We start from the raw sequence: 19,389 nt of genomic DNA on the forward strand, positions 1-19,389 counted from the left end.
TAATATTTGTATTAGAAATAAATCATGAAAATTTCTAAAATGCTTTAAAAAAACAATTTTAAAAGCAAGTTTTCAAGTCTTAAGTATACCATAGTCACCCTTAAATGACATTTTCTATATCTATAAAATTACGTATCGTTTTCTTTATTTAGCTAGCTTAACCTGATCGAGTAGATGCGTTCATGAAGCCACTGTAGGCAATGGAAAACATCTGGTGTATGCATTTCACTCTTATATATCTAATACATACTAAAAACTGTTCATGAAAATGCCTTTGGAAAGCCTGTTATAGTATAACTAGCCTATCTGAGGATTGATTAGATATTTCCTTGCCAAAATGAAAGATTTTATTGAAAGTAATATCTATAGAAAAGCAATAGCAAATCTGTGAACAAAAAGTCCGCATTTAGGGAATTTTACTACAAATCGGGAAATTTTAGTGTTCGGTGGTATCTGTGACTGACTAACCTCCATCTATCTTGGAATCATCAGGGAAAATTTATGTTATCCTCTGTAAGTAGATATTCAATGACAAATTTGACTTCAGTATATCAGATCAGCGTTGTGAAAACTAGTCTATAATAAGATTTATTTATAGAGAATAACGGATTTATTGTTGTTACTGATCCATGCCTAAAAATAGTTTATATTTCTTTATTTCTTTTCCTTGCCACTTTTCCAACTAGGGTTGTAGCTTACCTAATTGATAATAATAATAATAATAATAATAATAATAATAATTTTCAGGTCACACATTGAAATCAAAATAAGTAATACGCTAACCTCTTAAAATTGCTTTTAACTAATTCGTGTTGCTTGTAGCTTCACAAATACAAGAATTAAAAGTAAATGCATTGTATATTATAATTATAGAAGATGCAACGGTATATACAGCCATTAGTTCAGATTAAATTGTGTGGTGTAGAACTTGGAGAAATTATTTCTGATTTAGGGAAATTTTAGAGCTTGTCTAGGAATATCTTTGTCGGGTGGGGTAAAAATTCTGCTCTCGATTCTCTCGAAGTTCACTCGAGTCATGGACACAGGCAAGGAAAGAACTGTGTAGCTGGCGATCGTGTTAAAAATGGAGGCATTTGGTAATTATATGCTTTTCAGGTTTCTGTGTTCTTACGGTCTCGTGAATTTGTCTATATATTTTAAAAGCTAGAGATTTAAATAACCAGCGATTTTATGACAATTTTTCTTGGCTTCCGCGTAAAAGAATTTTAGCGGGTGATAAGTTCCGAACTGTGCAAGGTAATTGTATTATATTTTCCAACGCTGAGTTTTTATATCTCATACCAATACGGAGCTATTGCAGTGTGGTATGATTTTCAAGTTAGGATCACTATAATAGGCTACTTTTAATCGAAGTTGTTACAATGCGAAATTGTGATATTACCAGTTAAGGTGCTTTTTTGGACGCTTGTGATGTAATTTGGCCTTATATTCGATAGTTTGGTCACTGTTTTATTCGGAATTACATTCATTTCACAATTTCCAAATCGTCATGCTGTTGATGGAGAGGAAACACGAGTGCTGAATTTGTGCAATTTTTTTGCCTTGTCAAGTGTTAGAGGGAACCGCCATTATAAGTGAATTGGTATAGGAAAGTTAACAAGGCCTGGTGTATGAATACACCCTAAGCTTCTCAAAGGTTGTGGTAGCCTATTGGAAATGTCTGTGCCTAGCGATGTAAGGTTGTACCTTAGCAAGTAATAATGATAGTATTAGTGATTTATTGAACGGGGGTTCGAGAGAGACTCTAAACCGATGGTTTCGTGTTGTGTCAGTAGCTTTACTATCCATATGATCTAGGGATAGTTGTTGGATGGTTGGGGAAGACGATACTGGTAAGTCTTATTGTTGTCATCAGCAGCCATTGTCTGGTCCTAACTTGGGTGGAGAGGGTCTTGTGCGCTGAACATGTGTATTTGTTCCGCGCTATGTTGGAATCTGCGTCGATTCTAAATCGGGTTGCGCGATGTTAGAATTCTTACTTTGTGCGGCGAAGTTGGAATGCAGTGTTGGGTTCCCGCTGTGATTTTCAGGGCACTACCCAACCTAATACACCCACCTAACCTAACCTAGGTGCCCTGTACCCATACCAAGGCCTACCGGGGGGGGGGGGGGGGGGCTCCGTCCCCCTGCTACCCCCCTTAAGGCCACAGTGATTTTCAGGGCACTACCGAACCTAATACACCCACCTAACCTAACCTAGGGCCCTGTACCCCTACCTAGGCCTAGCCCCTGCGACACACCCCCCCCCCCCCCTTAATGCCACTACCTAACACATCCATCAAACCAAATGGTAATTGCAATTAACCACTACAATAACTAACACGCCCTTGGAAACAAATTAAACACACACAATGACCTGACTTTACATAATGGCCTGATCACTGCATATACGACGAGGGGATCACCCCCATAGAACCTAATACTGTCAACACACCTATTGCCATATGAGGTAAACGAGTCAGTCGGCGTGTTTACGTGAATCTGTTTCACTCCACAGCAACCAAAATACGATTCCAACTTGGTCGCGCGATCTGGGAATCTTCACATTGCGCAGCGCCAAATGAGAATATTCCAACACGATGCAGATTCTGAGATGGGTCGCAACATATATATGGACAGTCTTAAAGGCATTGTCACTGTTCTTTGCTCTGTGCCATTGATGAGTAACCTTTAAATATAAATACATTCAATGGATAACTCAACATGACCGTATAGAAATTTGAAAACATTATTTTACCAATACACAAAATAAATACTAAATAGTATCTTGACATAAAAACCATAAGAATATGCGGTGCTGTTTTGATATGCGATCTCAAAGTCGTGCTTTTGCCTTGGTACCATGAATAACAGCGACCTCAATTCTAAATTAGAAATGGAGTAATTACTCAGAAGTGTTATTGACACTTTTGAGTAATTTCTCCATTTTTAATTTAGTAGTGAGATCGCTACAATTAGGAAGATCGCATACCAAAGCTAAAGCACGACTTGGAGATCGCATACCAAAACAGCAACGAATATGCAAGTTATCGTTGATTCGTATGCAAATACACAATTCCTTATAAATATATACAATCCATTGCAAATTGACAGCTCATATTGTAAGCCACACTGATCAATAATTTCGTCTCAACAAATGTACTTAACAATCTATTTCTTGGCCACTTGAAGAAACATTTCGGTTTGCTTATTTCACGAATGAAAATGAGCTATTCCTTTGACTTAAAACTTTAATTACCAACCCCCCCCCCCCCCTCTCTCTCTCTCTCTCTCTCTCTCTCTCTCTCTCTCTCTCTCTCTCTCTCTCTCTCTCTCGAAAATTCCAATCTTTCCGTTGTTTAACAAGAAGATTCTCAGTATATTTCACAAGAGCTGTTCAGTGGTTCGACTAAGCTAACCATGCAATGGTACGCTCTCCACCTTACGCTTGTTGTACCAAACCCTGTTGGATCGTATTATCCAATCATTGCGTAGAAATAGATTAATGATATCCTGTTATAATTAGTAGTTGACAAGTACGCCCCAAACCTACCTGGGTAAAGATTCTCTCTCTCTCTCTCTCTCTCTCTCTCTCTCTCTCTCTCTCATTCTTTGTTATGAAATTTGAGTCTCTCTCTCTCTCTCTCTCTCTCTCTCTCTCTCTCTCTCTCTCTAATTCTTTGTTAGGAAATTTGAGTTTTCTTCTCTCTCTCTCTCTAATTCTTTGTTAGGAAATTTGAGTTTTCTTCTCTCTCTCTCTCTCTCTCTCTCTCTCTCTCTCCTCTTAATTCTTTATTTCTTTATGAAATTTGAGTTTTCTCTCTCTCTCTCTCTCTCTTTCTAATTCTTTGTTATGAAATTTGAGTTTTCTTCTCTCTCTCTCTCTCTCTCTCTCTCTCTCTCTCTCTCTCTCTCTCTTAATTCTTTATTTCTTTATGAAATTTGAGTTTTCTCTCTCTCTCTCTCTCTCTCTCTCTTTCTTTCTTTCTAATTCTTTGTTATGAAATTTGAGTTTTCTTCTCTCTCTCTCTCTCTCTCTCTCTCTCTCTCTCTCTCTCTTAATTCTTTATTTCTTTATGAAATTTGAGTTTTCTCTCTCTCTCTCTCTCTCTCTCTCTCTCTCTCTCTCTCTCTCTTTCTAATTCTTTGTTATGAAATTTGAGTTTTCTTCTCCCTCTTTCTAATTCTTTGTTATGAAATTTGAGTTTTCTTCTCTCTCTCTCTTTCTAATTCTTTGTTATGAAATTTGAGTTTTCTTCTCTCTCTCTCTCTCTCTCTCTCTCTCTCTCTCTCTCTTTAATTCTTTATTTCTTTATGAAATTTGAGTTTTCTCTCTCTCTCTCTCTCTCTCTCTCTCTCTCTCTCTCTCTTTCTAATTCTTTGTTATGAAATTTGAGTTTTCTTCTCTCTCTCTCTCTCTCTCTCTCTCTCTCTCTCTCTCTCTTTAATTCTTTATTTCTTTATGAAATTTGAGTTTTCTCTCTCTCTCTCTCTCTCTCTCTCTCTCTCTCTCTCTCTCTCTCTCTCTTTAATTCTTTATTTCTTTATGAAATTTGAGTTTTTTTTCTCTCTCTCTCTCTCTCTCTCTCTCTCTCTCTCTCTCTCTCTTCTCTAATTCTTTGTTATGAAATTTGAGTTTTTTTTCTCTCTCTCTCTCTCTCTCTCTCTCTCTCTCTCTCTCTCCTCTTTAATTCTTTGTTTCTTTATGAAATTTGAGTTTTCTCTCTCTCTCTCTCTCTCTCTCTCTCTCTCTCTCTCTCTCATTCTTTGTTATGAAATTTGAGTTTTCTTCTCTCTCTCTCTCTCTCTCTCTCTCTCTCTCTCTCTCTCTCTAATTCTGTGTTATGAAATTTGAGTTTTTTTTCTCTACAATGCCTTTTTATCTAGTTCACCCAACATTGACTCGTGCCATTATTTAGGTATAAAGTTTTTAAAAGAAATGTAAGTCCCACAACTGTCTCGGTTATGTAGATAGCCGTGTTGCTTGATAGCAATTGTTACTTAACAGCCGGAATATATTTCACCAGAATGCAGGAAAACGTTCCATCCATCTATGTCGTAGTTACGGAATGGTTTAAAATATTTACTAAATCATATATTGAAATATATTAGTTATTTTAATGTATTATGGCTTAGTCACTTTCAGTACTAACTTGTAGCAAACTATTTGACTGTTGTATATATTGGTGGTTGTTACCTGCCACTGTTTTAGCGTATTTATATGCTGTCAAAGTGCTTTTTAATTTATTTTTCGTCGTGGCATTATTGTTACTTTTAACTTTTAAAGATCCCTCCCCCTACCAACCTTGTACTTAGCGAGTTTTAGACAATTCTCTCTCTCTCTCTCTCTCTCTCTCTCTCTCTCTCTCTCTCTCTCTCTCTCTCTCTCTCTCTCTCAATGTGTCTGCAATTGAAGCTTAGGTATGTACTTATAGATGTAAATCAAGATGGCCTTATGTTAGCATAGCCACTTACGCGAAAGCGTTTTTACCTCTAAACACTATATAGTAATATATGATTATATATATGAGAATCATATGAAAGTAAAACTAGTTTGGCGTGTGAGAAACATACAATGTTTTTTCTTAATTTTCTGTGAAAATATTTTCGAAAGAGGCATTCTTGGTGCGATTTATTTTGTATCAAATGACCACCAGTTCACTAGGTGGTAATGGGAACTGTTACCGGGAGACGGGGTTGTGGGTTGTTAGTTACTGGTCTGTTTTCCGATCAGTTAGACTAATGTGGTTTTCTGAGAAGTTATAATTTCTTCCGTCGGTCTCATTTGATATAAAGGTAATTGTGGACTCATAAGAGGTTCGTCTTGAATGTTAGGCTAACAAAAGTTAGTTTAATGTGCAATTTCATTTTGCTGAAGCAAAACCGTTTAGTATTATTATACCGAATAAGCCTCGTTATGGTATTTAATCCACGTCAGTGTTTGTGATTTACGAAATTTTGGTCAAAAGTGGGATTAAAATGCACTAATTGTAGCATTAGAACTCATATAACCTTTATATATTATGAATGAACTTTGCTGAAATCGTGGTCGTGGTAGTGTTTGTAAAGAAAAAATGCCGCTCGGTATACAGTATAGAGATGGTTTTGGTAAGTAAATATGTTATTACAGCTGAATTAGGGTAATTGCCAAGAGTAAGGATGTGGTCTTTGAAAAGTATGCTTTTTAAAATGTTTACTGCTCTTAGTGAGTGAATGGACAATGTAAATTATGGACCTTGAAGGCTTAAATATGAAGGGGAACATTATAACAATAATAATGCCTTTTGGAGAGGCAGTTCTGCCAGTGCACCTCACGTTCTATACAGTATACAGTAATAGTCTTTGCATCGTTCTTTCGGCTCCAAGCTGCACTAGCTTGATATCCATCTATTCGACCTCTGTTCTTGCTTCATTTCTTCCATCATGCTGTCAAACCTATAATAGCTTTTATTTCAGTGTAACAGCAGGGCTTTACTCTAGATGCACTCGGATGCTAAATGGCTTCATCGACTCATGTCAGTGGCTTTGTAGCCAAAACTCACAATTCCATTTAACCCAGTGACGGAAATGTTAGTCTTATGCTGCGAGTAAATTTAACAGATTGCATTGGCTAAGATACATTGTAAACTTTGTTTTCAATAATCGACTCGTTTGACTTTTCAATGACTACTACCAGAATTTTAGAGCGTAGACTTTGACTTCGTTCTATGACGAAAATCTATTTGAAATTGCTGTTTATGAAACGAGGGAAAAATTGTATACCGTATTTTTTTTCTAAATAACCTTATGTATATCACAATTGAACAGTTGTCCTCAATATACACGAAATCAATTAGTGATAACGCGAGTATTTTATATTTGAATTCTTGGTTTTCTCAACACTAACTTAGACACCTTTATTATCGAGTACAAAACTAATATTCATCAAGGAAATATAATTTATTATATGTTCGTTCAAGGGATTTCAGAAATAGTACACTGTTTACGTTACAGCCCATAAGTGACTCGGGATCAGAGTTGATTTCTAAGGGTCTGAAGTCAAGGAAAACCAGTGAAGTGTAATTGGCTCAAGTCTTAGGTTTGATGATTTCATTCCTGACAGTAGGTACTGTATTTGAAGACTATTGTCCCTTCCCTCTCCCCACACAACTCTCTCTCTCTCTCTCTCTCTCTCTCTCTCTCTCTCTCTCTCTCTCTCTCTCTCTCTCTCTCTCTCTCTCTCCCCTTTCAACAAACAATATCCCTCAGTGACCCCAAACTCTCCTAAAGATTTCTTAGCTACTGCTAAATACTCCACTGTGAAAATATTCAATATTTTGATTATGTTCTTTACATTTTCCTTTTCTAATGTTTTATAACTCGTGAAGAAGAAATTCCTTAAGTCAAGTTGAGAGCTAAAAACAAAGGAAAGCAGTTGTAACATTAATATACCCATAGTACTGGATTTCGTATAATTTTTCAGCCTAACGAATAAGATCCAAGGCATTTTTCTTTTAACAATACGAATGCACATTTTACCAATAGCTTACTGTGTAAAAACTATTCATATGCTGTTAATATTTTTTTTAGATTGGTTATCTAAAGAAAAATGAGAACTTGACCAAATCCTGTATAATAGGCTCTTGAGTTACAATACACCCGCAAACAACTACATTTCTAGTTTAATTTTTCAAGAAAATCATCATCACATTCACCGAATTCAATGTATCTTATCACCGGAATGTATCTGGACAAGATACAGTGGTATTTTTTTCACTATGTACTCTTTTAACTTTGTTTTTAAGGAATTCGGTTTCTAAATTTGATTTAAAGGGAAACTTATTTAGGAGAAACCGGCGTGTCATTTTTCCTATCCAGGAAACCTGGGATTTCAACGTTGTCTTAAAATGTTTCTTCATAGCACTTGAGCGTTGGTTCTTCACCCGTTTGCCTCATATTGTTACCTGGCACCCCATAAAGTGACCTTTTTATGCTGGTATCGTTTGTTAACTCAAGTTCCAGCTTTCCACCCATCTCGTCAAAATCACATATCATTTTGATATTCAGTTTCCTGATTTAAAAATTTAAAAAACGCACTTTTTATCAGCTCTCGATTTGAAATGTGGTCGATCCAAGCTAGCAGGATGGTCAGAAAGTTTAAATAACATTCGTCTAGTAGTTGCTGTGGAGTATTAGAGAGAGAGAAATTTCGTCGAGATTATTTCGCATAGTTTATTCGTTACTCTATTTCCTTTCGAGAGGTGGATGTTGCATTGTACAAGGAAATATTCAAATTATGATGGGCTGCCTTCCGTGTCGCGGGCTTTGGGCTTGTAGTATCTTGCTTTTCCAGTTGGTGTCACTTCTCAATTAGTAATAATGAACAAAGTAATAGTCCGTTGCTATATCCAGCAAACCTAAAAATAATAATGAATGAATGTTGCAAGGCGTGTAGGTCTTTCAACGCGTTCTTAATAAGCTCATGTCTGTAAGTATCAGTTAAAGGCTGCAATTAACGTGTATTTATTTATGTAATGAATGAATTTATGGTTTGGGATTGACTGTTGTATGAATTACTGAAATATTAATGCCAATTACCATATTGTATAATCTCGGAATGCCCCTCATTAAAATTTCATATAGCTTATAAGACTTTTTTTAAAAGGACACTTTTTAAGGTTGAATAGCTTATAAAGAGTAATCAAGGAAGAAACGGACAGCAATGTTTCTATGTTAGATGTTGCTCATCAGTGTTCTAGTGAAGATTCTCGTAGGATTTTCTCCTCTGGGCCTGGTGTGTACCGTGAGAATAATCATTGCCTTATTTACATGACCGTGGAATTCAATCACTTAGTATATATGTTCTAGAAGGATTTAAGCCTTATGATTAGCTACAAATTATCGAGGTAAAGGCAGGTATATGTTGCATTATGCAGCAAGTTGATAAAGTATTAAAATTTAGATTAGCTGCAATTATTGAGGAAAAGGTATGTTGGTGTTACATTGTGCAATGATTTCATGAAGTATTCAAAATTTGATCGACCGCGATCATCGAGGGAGAGGGAGGTGGATGTTGCATTGTGTATCATTTCATGAAGTAATCAAGTTCAATTAATTGCATGTTCTGCATCGTAAATCATTATAGCAGGGTCCTGCAATTCTACTTTATTTAATTTATCTGATCCTGAAAAAAAAAATTACTGCAATATGCTGTAAAGTTGAGGTGGATTTTGTGTTTAGTCTACAGTTCTAAAATGATTTTAGACCAACAGTTCAGAATAATCTCCTTGATTTTGTTTTACCTGATATTTGTCCAAATTTGTACGGTATTCGATTATTATATTTCCTGATTTTCATGTTATTTCATTTCCTATTAAGGCTTTTAATTATAAATTGTTTTATAATATTCATCTATAGCCTAGCCCTGTGAGCTGATTAGTCCAATGAGTTTCCTGTGGTTATTTAGATACACCTAACAAAAGTACCGGATTTATGTATTCAGGAATTTGGGACTAGAAAAGCAATCCAGAGCTGTAATGCAACCAGTGGAACCCCCCCCCCCCCATGACAAAGAATAAAAGTTAAATGGCTGATCGATTATTTTGAATAGAACTAGCTGGACTAGCAATGTGTAATCCACTTAAAGTTCATTGTCTTTGTTCAAGGTAATGTCTAGTAAGGAAGCAGTTCTATATTTAATTTCACAACTTCAGATGGTATACGAATGATGGTTATGTTGAGTAGGCCTACTGTCACAATAGATATAGACCTAGAAACAAATTTATCTACTGCAGTGGTTAGAATATGTAAATCGGTTTTTCAATCTTATATTCAATATTGGGTTTATCTTTAACTCTTAACACATTTTCATTATCTGCATTGTTTTAGCAATTTAACATGGTTGTAATTTATCTAAAGAAAACTTAATATTTCAAACTTTTGAATTCAAACGTGAAATTTTATAGAAGTTGAAAACTCCCTACAATAATAGAAGCTATTTGGAGAGTTTTTTTTTCATAATTACAAAGCTATATAAGAAAGTAAATGATCTAGGAGTTTTTCGCTACTAAAATTTTCTAGATAAGTAATTAATGTGGAATCATTTCAATTTCAGGAAAGGCATCACTTCAAGATTTTCTGCCGTCAATAAAAAAGTCATCTCCATATATAAAATGATTTGATACAACTCAAGGAATCGAAATGCTAAGTTGCCTTGATAATATAAAAGAAAATTTTAACCATAATTTCTACTGCGCACGTGCCCTTTTTTTTTTTTAAGCTCTTACGTGGAAGTTACGAAATTGAAAAAATGTCCTCTGGGAACGCAACACTTGCCATGTCTAATTCCAAGAGATTATTCTAAATCATCGGTAAACTGAGCTGGTAAATATTGTCACTTCATATACAATTTTTTGATTAATGGAGTTAGTTTTTTTATTGTAAATTAATAATGGAGATGTTAATAAAATGGAAATAGTAAAATTATTAATTAACTTGAGCACGTCGCAAACTAAATACTGTACATGAGTTATGTACATAGCGTGCTGGATTTAAGGAAGTTTGTATACTTCCGTAATAGATGTCTGACACAACGTAAATGTGATGGATTAAAAAGTTACCGGTGTTTAAAGAAACAAACTTCAGATTCTTGAATTGTTTGCACTATTTTGCTTTTCCAAAAAGTCACAGCTTGGCTAATAATAATAACAATAATGGGTTGTATCAGGTCATCATTATATAGATGTACCGTAATGACTTAATTTGCATACGAAGATGATTCCAGTCAATGTGATCTAAACCCCAAGTTAATGTCATTATGGATAAATTTATGCCAAGGTAAGGTTATGAGTTTTCGTCTATTAGTTATTTCCCATCATAAAGTTGAATTTAACTTTCCGAGTGTCATTGTAATATGGATAGCCTTTGTCCAAAATCTAATTAATTCAGGTTTGCACAACATGCTTGTACATTTGTCAATAAAGCTTTATTTTAATGGCTGTAAGTTTATAGTGATCAAAGGGTAAAGTTATCCAAGTTAAGGTCATTTTTCCAATTGCCTAAATTCTAAAAAAAAAAAAAAAATGCATTAATTCTTGAAGGTGTTCAAGGGCTCTACTGTATTTTGAAAAGGAAAACTTTGGTTTTTCACCAATAACCATTCTTCAATTACTGTATTTGTGTTAGATAGCTTGTCAAGCTGGGTAATATATTCTAGGTAACTGGTTATCTTAATTAAGCCTGATAGATCGAAGAAATTATGTACAAAAATTAAGTCAATTAAGGTACCTCACAAACAGTGAACACTTAGAATTAACCAGTTTAGAGAAATGATTGACTGGCCAGACAGTACTGCAGTACTACATTGGATCCATCTCTCTGGTTGCTGTTCATTTTCCTTTTGCCTACACATACAAAATAGTCTGGCCTATTCTTTACATATTCTCCTCTGTCCTTATACACCGGACAACTGAGATTAATGAAAAATTTTTCTTCACCCAACGGGTTAACTACTGCTGTGGAGAATTTCATTTTATTTAATTAAATGTTTGAGTGGGAACTTAGTCCAGGAAAGTCTCCCTGCCTCAGTTACACAAAGATCAACAGGTGAGGATAATGAGCACTTACACTCGGGGCACAAACACCCTGCTAATAACTTTACTGCCCCAGTTTACTGTCACTCTTAAATATTAAAGGGGAAAATTTTACTGTCCAGACGCCAGAGAACTCCACACGTGAAAATATGTTTGAGTGGGACTTAGTCCAGGAAAGTCTCCCTACAGTAGTTACTCAAAGATCAACAGGTGAGGATAATGAGCACTTACACTCGGGGCGCAAACACCCTGCTAATAACTTTACTGCCCCAGTTTACTAACCGTCACTCTTAAATACTAAAGGGGGAAATTTCACTCTGTCCAGAGCCGGAGAACTCCACACGTGAAAATAAAAGTAATGAAATGGCCTACTCTAGCTTTGTCAGGTCTTTAGTCATTATCACTCTTAGGCTCTGTTTTGGCTCCGTCCCAGTGACCCCAGTGAGATGCTGGACAGGAATCTTACGTTAATGTAATTAGACACAATAAAAAAAAATGGAAGCAGTGGAGTATAAAAGTATAAAGTAAAGTTAAATGGGGATCTTCACCTTCAAAGCACTAAGTTAAAGAGCGCACACTCGCTGATACCAACTTACCTCTATCTACAGTGGGTTACTCTCAACATCTCGGGTGCTTCTGACCCGCCCTATAGTATAAATTGGTAAAATTCATATAATGGGGTTTAAGATATCAAAGTTTGTAATCTATTCCAACAATTTTTTTATGAATATAACTTACCTGGCAGTTATATATATATATATATATATATATATATATATATATATATATATATATATATACACAGTGATGCCTCAGGATACAAAATTAATCCGTTCAGGATGCAGTGTCGTATCCTGATATTTTCGTATTCTGAGTCGCGTTTTACATGTAAATAGCCTAATCCGTTCCAAGCCTTATAAAAAGTTACCTTTTCTTTCATAAACACGCTAAGCTGAAGCAATAAACATGCAATGCAGCCATTTCTATCATTCAATAATTAACACAACCGTTAAAAACAGCCTAATCCATTCCAGAAACCACTGAGATTATTCAATAATGTAGTTATAGCCAAGTTATCCCCCCCAAGCCCAAAGAAAACGGTCCGTTTTCTTTACTACTGTATAAAAGTTACGGTACTGTATGTACGTAAAGCATTTAGATCAGTGAAGGTGTATTGTTACCTGTACGTACAACTAAATTAATGATTGATACCTGTACACTCTGAAAAAAAGGTTACAGTTAATTAGTGTAACAAAAAAGTTGAAACTTACCGTTTGATTGAGACGATGTCCGATAGCGAAGTCGCGGCAGAGAAGGATGGCATAAGGCAGAAAACGTAACAAGTGACAGACTACGTACAGCAATTTACACACTTAACACATTAACACTTAAACTTTACGAAATAAAAAAATGGCAGAAATAATTAACACTTAACATTACGTATGGAAAACTATAAAATGAAAGAAAAAATTACTTTAACACTTAACGGTAACATAAAACTTAAAATTGAATTTTTTTTTTTTTTGCTTTTTTATAACTTTACGTTTTTCTTATTTTCTAAATCTCTTCTACTTCTTCATCACTTTCTTTTTTCTGTTTCTTTTCTTTACTTTCACCTTCTACTTCATCACTTTCTTTTTTCTGTTTCTTTTCTTTACTTTCACCTTCTTCTTCTTCATCACTTTCTTTTTTCTGTTTCTTTTCTTTACTTTCACCTTCGTCTTGGCCCACTAATACCGCTGGCCTCTTTAATAAGAAACTATCCATTGAAGCTTGTTTCTGCCTACTTTTCAACACATTTCTAAAATGTGTTAGGCAAACGTCATTGCAGTATTCAAGCGCACGGTTGGTATAAACTTTTTCTGGATGTTCCTTTTCGACGTAGTCTGCCATTTTATGGAAACATGCAAGAATTTCCTTAATGTCTGCCGTTTTCAAAGGTGCAACATCCTCCTCATCACCGCTAGAGAACTGCTCTTGAACATCACTCACTTGCATCGTCTCCAACTCCTTCAAGTCGTCCGTCGTCAACTCCTCGTGGTGCTCCTCGATAAGTTCATCGATATCTTCCGCGCTAACTTCCAGCCCCATGGACGTACCAAGATGTACGATGTCAGCCACCTCAGACTGCTGAATTGGTTCAGTATCGTCAACGATCTCGGCTTCTCCTCCAGGCTTCCCGAACCCCTCGAAGTCTCGTGCAGAGACAGCATCAGGCCACAGCTTCCTCCAAGATGAGTTTAGGGTATGCCTCAAAACTTCCTGCCAAGCGAGATCGATGAGTTTGAGGCATATCGCGATGTTGAAGTGATCTTTCCAAAATTCACACAGAGTGAGGTTTGTACTCTCTGTGACTTGGAAACATCTCTTGAAGAGATGCTTCGTGTACAATTTTTTAAAATTAGAAATAACTTGCTGGTCCATGGGCTGGAGGAGAGGGGTGGTGTTAGGCGGTAGATACAGGACCTTTATGAAGGAATACTCGGCCAGAAGATATTCCTCGAGGCCAGGAGGGTGAGCTGGAGCATTGTCCAACACCAGCAGACATTTCATAGGGAGGCGCTTTTCTTCCAAATATTTTCGGACAGTCGGACCGAAGCAGACATTCACCCAATCAATGAACAGTTGCCTCGTTACCCAGGCTTTTGCATTCGCCTTCCACATCACGGGAAGGTTCTCCTTAATGACTTTGTGGGCTTTGAAGGCTCGGGGATTTTCTGAATGGTACACCAGCAGGGGCTTTATCTTGCAGTCCCCACTGGCGTTTGCACAAAAAGCAAGGGTAAGCCTGTCCTTCATAGGCTTATGTCCGGTTAGCCTCTTCTCCTCCGCCGTGATGAACGTCCGACGAGGCATTTTCTTCCAGAAAAGCCCAGTTTCGTCGCAATTGAAAACTTGCTGCGAACTGTAGCCTTCCTGCAGAGTCAACTCGTCGAACGTTTTAACAAAGGCTTCGGCGGCCTTCATATCCGAGCTGGCTGCCTCCCCATGCCGTACCACTGAATGGATGCCAGTCCTTTTCTTGAACTTCTCGAACCACCCACGAGAAGCCTTGAACTCTGGGGGTTCCTGCTGGGATGTTCCATCTCCTGCTCCTTCTTCGGCCTGAGCACGCACGAGATCACCTAAAATGGCGGAGGCCTTCTGGCAAATTGTAGTCTCAGTGATGGTGTCTCCTGAGATCTCTTTGTCCTTGATCCACACAAGAAGCAGCCTCTCCATCTTGTCATGCACGTGCGTTCTCTTGTTGGAGAAAATAGTGACGCCCTTAGAAGGTGTTGCTGCTTTGATGGCTGCCTTCTGCTTCAGGATGGTGCCTATCGTAGACGAATTCCGGCCATACTCCTTGGCGATCGCACTTAAACACTTGCCAGACTCGTACTTTTTCACGATTTCAAGTTTCGTCTCCATCGAGAGCATCGTCTTCTTCTTCTTTCCTTCGGCAACATTCTTGGGACCCATGGCTACAGTACAGTAATACGTAATATAATACACTACGTAACGTTATATACAGTCTATGTATAGTAAACACTAATACAGTACAGTGCACAGTAACGAATGTTTATTAACGATAACATGTGGCAAACGAATGTACTATATATTAACACTAAGTCAAACAAGCGAAAGCACACAACACAATGTCTGTTAACGATACCGCGGTCGGAACGAAAAGAGAGAGAGAGAGATGAACGCCCGTGCGTAGGCAAGCTGGGATAGTTGCCGACCAATAGGAAAGCAGGATCTTATGGCGTCAGCTAGCGTCTGAGTAGGGAGATAACCAATGGGTGAGCGGGAGGCTGTAAGTGAGTCTACCCATGTTCAAAGTCAGGCGGCGCGCGCTTTTTAAAATTACTCTCGGCGAAGAGTTGGGATCTCGTAAGGTTTTCGTATCCTGAAATTTTATCCGTATCCTGGGGCATAAAAATCTTCGAATCACTTCGCATCCTGAATTTTTCGTAAGCAGAAACTTTCGTATCCAGAGGTATCACTGTATATATTTATATATATATATATATATATATATATATATATATATATATATATATATATATATATATATACTGTATATATATACAGTATATATATATATATATATATATATATATATATATATATATATATATATATATATATATATATATATATATATATATATATACTGTATATATATACAGTATATATATATATATATATATATATATATATATATATATATATATATAGCTTAGTCTCTGACATTCGGCAGAATTTTTCAAAAATAGCGGCAATAGCCTTGTAGTGGTTGTGCAGTTAGGTGGTTAACAACCCTTACAGGGTGGTACAGTGATATCTCGGTACTCGACCATAATCCGTTCGGGATCAGTGTTCGACCTCCAATTTGTTCGAGTACCGAAACCTTTTTTCCCATAAGAAATAATGGTATTTATTTTTATACGTTCCTACACACTCCAAAATGCCCAAAATATTAATAAAACGTGTACCTAAACAACAATAATTATTTAAATGTGTACGAAATTGGTCGGAAAACTATATAAAACAATTTTAAACTATTTACTGTACAGTACATACCTTTGAGTAGCGGTTCGATGGCATACAGGAATGGATGTGGAGAGGATGCAAGGGGGAGGTTACTGCTTGGAAGGAGAGTCCCCTTCCATGATGTGGCTGGGTAGTTCTCCTTCAGGGGTTTTTTCTCTCTGCAGTAAAAGGTAGGGCAAATCTCCTTCAGGGGTTTTTTCTCTTCTGTTTCTCTTCTTTGGAGGGGAATCAGGCTGGGATGTAGCAGCTCTCTTTTCTTTTGTGAAAAACATGTCAATTGTCAGCTGCTTCTTTCTCTTCTGCACTATTCTTCTAAAGTGCGACATAACATTATAATTAAAGATGTTCACTGCCCGTTTTGCTACTGCTGTTTCTGGGCGATATTTTTCCACAAAAGCCTGCAACTCTCCCCACTTCGAACACATGTCATTTATCACTGAACTTGGAACCTCCACTCTTACATCCTCATCTTCTGAGGATTCCAGCTCCCCAATCAAATCCTGCTGCTGTTGTTGTTGCTGGTGCAACAATTCTTCAACGGTCAACTGAGTAGAGTGGCTATCAACAAGTTCATCAATGTCTTCCCTGTTGACCTCAAGCCCCATACTCCTGCCCATGCCAACAATTTCATCAACGACACCAGTGTCCTCAGAAATAACAGTAGCAGTGCTTGAACCCACCTCTGATTGGAAACCCTCAAATTCCCTCTCTGTTACACATGATGGCCACAGCTTTCGCCAGGCAGAGTTCAATGTCCTATAGGTTACACCACGCCAAGCTTGGTCAATCATGTTCACACAGTTGAGGATGCTGAAGTGATCCTTCCCGAATTCCTTTAAGGTCAACTGTGTATCACTAGTCACTTCAAAACACTTTCGGAAAAGGGCCTTGGTATACAGTTTTTTAAAGTTTGAAATGACCTGTTGGTCCATGGGCTGGAGTATGGGAGTAGTATTGGGGGGCAGGAATTTAATCTTGATAAAACTGTATTCTTCTTTTAAGTCTCCCTCTAGACCTGGAGGGTGTGCAGGAGCATTGTCCATCACCAGAAGACAGTTCAATGGCAAGTTCTTTTCAGTCAGGTAGCCTATGCCTTAACCTGGGGGGCAAACGCTACGTTGATCCACTCACTAAATAATTGTCTTGTGAACCAAGATTTAGTGTTAGTGCGCCACATAACTGATAGTGCACTTTTCAAGATATTGTTTCTTTTGAAGACCCGGGGGTTGTCCGAGTGGTACACTAACAAGGGTTTAATCTTGCAATCGCCACTAGCATTGGCGCACAGCAGCAACGTCAGTCTATCTTTCATTGGCTTGTGACCTGGCATCTTCGTCTCGTCCTTGGTAATGTAGGTATTGGCCGGCATTTTCTTCCAAAGTAACCCGGTCTCATCGCAATTGAAGACTTGCTGCGGGATTAAATTTTGCTCCTTAATGTATCGGTCGAATTCGCCAACGTATTTTTCAGCTGCCGCCTGATCCGAACTGGCTGCCTCCCCATGCCTAGTCACACGGTGAATACCAGTTCTGTTCGGGAATTTCTCGAACCAGCCCCTGCTTGCTTTAAAAGTAAATGACGAATCACTTTCACTAGTACTGGCACTTTTCTTCACCAATTCTTCATAAATATGAAGAGGTTTCTCGCAAATGAAAGCTTCACTTATACTTTCCCCGGCTAACTGCTTTTCTTTAATAAATATAAGGAGCAACTTTTCCATTTCCTCAATTACTTGTGGCCTTTGCTTACTGATTGCTGTCACTCCCCGTGCAACATTAGCTTTCTTTATCACTTTCTTATTTTTCAAAAAGGTCGAAATGGTTGACTTCGCCATGCCATACTGTAAGGCTAGATCAGACACTCGTACACCATTCTCGTATTTCGCAATAATTTCCTTCTTCAACTCGATCGTTGTTCTCACTGTTTTCCTCTTATCCTTCCCCTTATCACTAACTTTCTTGGGGCCCATTATTATCGGCAAAAGAAGACAATAAAACGCACTAAATCACAATAAATTCTCAACACGTGTTGTCGGACTGACGCTCTCTCTCGAAATGATGCTACCCGACCAAGCAAGAGTAGCCGAGATGGCCGCTCATCTCACTCGGCCACGCGTTCGGCTGTTCGAGTTCCGATTTTTTGTTCGAACACCGCAGCAAAAATTACTCTAATTTTTTGGTCGAACTCCGATTTGTTCGAATTTAGAGTCGTTCGACTACCGAGGTATCACTGTACTTGGAATCATTCCCGTTTTCTGTTCCTCAGATCATCTCTGCCGGCCGGATCGACAACACCGGTTGCCCGCCATTAGTGTTTTTCGTTTCGCTTTCCCTGTATCGCTGTACTGGACTTCTTTTTGGTGAAGTACATTGATTTGGGGATTTGGCAATCGTGTTTTTTGTTTTTTCTTATATTTGTTGAGTTATTTAATATGAGTGAGAAACTTCATTTTCGTGTGTGTGCGATAAGGAATGCAAGGTGAGGTTACGTAAAGTTTCGGTAGGCCCTCACACGGTTTGTTTGGGTTGCAGGGGTTTTGATTGTGCACTGGGTAATAGGTGCAAAGAATGCGAGATTTTGAATGAGAAACATTGGTTAGTTATGAAGCGATATGTGCGCAAATTAGAGCTAGATAGAGTAAGGAGACCTTCTAGATCTAAATCTAAGTCTGCTAGTGAACCTCCATCCATCCATATACCAAAGGCACTTCCCCCAATTTTGGGGGGTAGCCGACATCAACAAAGAAGACAAAACAAAAAGGGGACCTCTACTCTCTACGTTCCTTCAGCCTAACCAGGGACTCAGCCGAGTTCAGCTGGTACTGCTAGGGTGCCACAGCCCAACCTCCCACATTATCCACCACAGATGAAGCTTCATAATGCTGAATCCCCTACTGCTGCTACCTCCGCGGTCATCTAAGGCACCGGAGGAAGCAGCAGGGCCTACTGGAATTGCGTCACAATCGCTCGCCATTCATTCCTATTTCTAGCACGCTCTCTTGCCTCTCTCACATCTATCCTCCTATCACCCAGAGCCCTCTTTACACCATCCATCCACCCAAACCTTGGCCTTCCTCTTGTACTTCTCCCATCAACTCTTGCATTCATCACCTTCTTTAGCAGACAGCCATTTTCCATTCTCTCAACATGGCCAAACCACCTCAACACATTCATATCCACTCTAGCCGCTAACTCATTTTTTACACCCGTTCTCACCCTCACCACTTCGTTCCTAACCCTATCTACTCGAGATACACCAGCCATTCTCCTTAGACACTTCA

At 37.9% G+C, this 19,389-nt stretch overlaps 1 long non-coding RNA gene across 2 annotated transcripts in view; it reads left to right on the plus strand.

Annotated features, from left to right (window-relative positions):
• Window positions 1-1,039: 1,039 nt before the first annotated feature.
• Window positions 1,040-19,389, plus strand: part of LOC137640646 (uncharacterized) — a 61,443-nt gene continuing 43,093 nt past the window's right edge. For both annotated transcript variants that reach the window (XR_011044435.1, XR_011044434.1), the window contains exons 1-2: window positions 1,040-1,097; window positions 10,094-10,815. This is a non-coding gene — a long non-coding RNA (uncharacterized lncRNA). The remainder of the gene's footprint in view (window positions 1,098-10,093; window positions 10,816-19,389) is intronic.

This window comes from Palaemon carinicauda, chromosome 5 (assembly GCF_036898095.1).
Source record: "Palaemon carinicauda isolate YSFRI2023 chromosome 5, ASM3689809v2, whole genome shotgun sequence".
Lineage (NCBI taxonomy): Eukaryota > Metazoa > Arthropoda > Malacostraca > Decapoda > Palaemonidae > Palaemon > Palaemon carinicauda.